Source organism: Orycteropus afer, unplaced genomic scaffold (genome assembly GCF_000298275.1).
Source record: "Orycteropus afer afer isolate SDZICR_OR568_19922 unplaced genomic scaffold, OryAfe1.0 scaffold00230, whole genome shotgun sequence".
Lineage (NCBI taxonomy): Eukaryota > Metazoa > Chordata > Mammalia > Tubulidentata > Orycteropodidae > Orycteropus > Orycteropus afer.
In genome coordinates, this window is record NW_006921817.1 from 1048361 (window position 1) to 1051237 (window position 2877).

Below are 2877 nucleotides of genomic sequence, written 5' to 3' on the forward strand. Positions count from 1 at the left end.
ATGTCCTGACTGCTGCTTCCATTGGCATTGATTGTAGAACCAAGCAATGTGAAGTCTTTGACAACTTCAATCTTTTCTCCACTCTTCCCTAGTTACTGAAAATAACTACAGAGGGTAAGAGTCCCAGTGCAAATTCAAGTGTCCAAGAAATGTTGCATTTTTTAATGTTTTTTAGATAAACCACATGCTGATTCTAAACACATTCTATTGGGATAGTAAAAAATTCAACCAATATAGTTTTTAGTAGCTTATTCCCCCACATAACAAAAGTGTGTGCAAGTCTTGGAATTTAAAAAGCAAAGGCTTTTGGTCATGGGTAGTTATTCATTAACCAAACTTACAAGGTCCCTTGCAGGTCTGAAGGATCTCTTGCTTCCACAACAACATGAGGAATCTGTGATGATGTGGATAATACTGCCTGGAACTCCTCCCTCCCTAGATACACACCCAAACCACATCTTGGGGTCTAATTAAGGTATTGTTATTAAGCAGTCTGATGAGGTTCCCTACTTTCTCACAAGACTCACCCACCTCTAACCTTTCTGGTTCTTGAAAGTCTTTTTTCTCTCACTAATTCTCAAGATATTGTCACATTCTCTACTCTTCTAGAATTTAGCTAAAACCTTTCAACAGTTTAAGTTCAAACTAAAGAAAGGAAGAACACGGGACATTAGGCTACTTCTGTATGCCAGACCCAAATCCCATTAGATCAGAAATTCAAAAAAGCTACCTACTCAATATAGTCTTAATGGTGATGAGTTTCCAAGGAGAACAAACACAAATATCTCAATAATTGGTATATTCCACCATATGCCAAATTATATAGTGCAGTTTCTGAATGTAGCCAAGTTCATTATAACCTACAAAAGATCCTTCATGTGGCACAAAATGGTAAATCCAGATTTATGCTGTAACTCCCATATAGATATTCTATTCTACCTCCCAAAGCAATTTCAGGAACAAATTTAAAAGGGGGTTTGAGTATAGGTTTTTAAAACAGCAAGCACTCTTTCTGTGTCATATAAACAGAAAGAACCTGAATTCCAGTCTTAAATGTCTTCACTATCTATCATCTATTTATCTATGTATCTATCTATATGTATCATCTATCTATCTATCTATCTATCTATCTATCTATCTATCTATCTATCTATATCTATCATCTACCTTTCTATGTATCATCTATCTATCTTCTATCTTTCTATCTAGGTATCATCTCTATCTATCAAACCCCAGGTTGATAGCATAGAACATTCTTTTATCTCTTCTCCTCTTTCTTCTCACTGCCATGGAAACAATTCTGACTCATAGCAACCCCTCCTTGGGTTTCCGAGGCAGTATCTCTACAGAAGTAATCTGCCCAGTCTTCCTTCTGAAGAGTGACTGGTGAGTTTGAACTGCCAGCCTTCTGGTTAGTGGTCAGATGCCTTAGGCACTACGCCACCAGAGCTCCCTTCTATATTCCCACTCTTTCTGTGTTCACTTATTTAATGATTCGATAGAAGTCTATCTTTAGAATATCATTACAAATTTATAGGAATAATTGCTATCTCATTTTAGCAACTTCTACTTTTGTTGTGTACTTATATAAATTATCTCTAATCCCCATTTTGAAGAAGAGGACACTGAAATATATACATGAAAAGACCTACCCAAGCCTAAAGAAGCTAATTAGTAAAGGAACCAGAGTGTAAACTTAGGTTTTTCAACTAGCCCCACAGTAATTTACAGTGATATTCTTGTAATACAGCTACTTGGAATAAGAATATACTGTATTTAATATAGGAGCCCTGATGGCACAAACAGTTAAGCACTCAGCTACTAAACAAAAGGTTGGTAATTCAAATCCATCCAGCCACTCCACAAGGGAAAGATCTGGCAATCTGCTTCCATAATGATTCCAGCCAATAAATATCCCCCTGGGCAATTCTACTCTGTCATACAGTGTTGTTATGAGTCTGAATTGACTTGACAGTACCTAACAACAACAACAAACTTAATATATGAAGTTGATGATGGTTTGGTTGTAAAAAACGTCCATCTTATAAAGTCAGTAACTTTGTTCCTACATTGTACTCATTAAGATGTTTCTTTTAACCTGCTTTAAGAATATGGTTTCTGTGGTTTGACTTTCTTATTAATACAGATTTTCACATTACTTCTCTTTATTATTTCTGAATATTGAATAGTGAAAGGGTAATATCAAGATATTTTTAAAGGTATATACCTACTCAACTATTCTTTATCATTTTACTTTTTCCAGCCCAGGCATTTAAGTTTTCAAGTTTTTATGTTTGTCAAGCATAAACAAAGTTGATCAATGTAACTGTGGTGTTCATAATGGCTTGGTATACTGTGAAAATCTCAGATGATAAAACCCAACAGTAATGTGATTTTAGATGGAGCAGATTAGCTCTAGATGGCTGGCTTTTCTTCTAGGAGAACTGGGTAGGAATTCCAAAGAAAAATACATTACCTGTCAAGCTTACTGATTTCATTTTTTTATAGTATCTTCTACTCTGAGGAGCTCTGGTGGCACAGAGGTGAAAGCTTTCAGCTGCTATCCAAAAGGTCAGTGGTTTGATGGAATGCTACATGGGAGAAAGAGGCAGCCTGCTTCCATAAAGATTTGCAGACTTGGGAACACCATGGAGACAGTTCTACTCTGTCCTATAGGTCACTATGAGTCAGAAATCCACTCCATGACAGTGGTTTTGTTTCTTTTTGGTATCTTCTACTCTTTAATTATATACATACAGCACAGTGATCATGGTATACCTACTTTATTTTTTAAAACTTTTCATTGTGATTTGGGTGAAATTTCACAAATTTGTTTTACATTCAAACAATTTTAGTTGTTTTTCCCCCCATGTATTA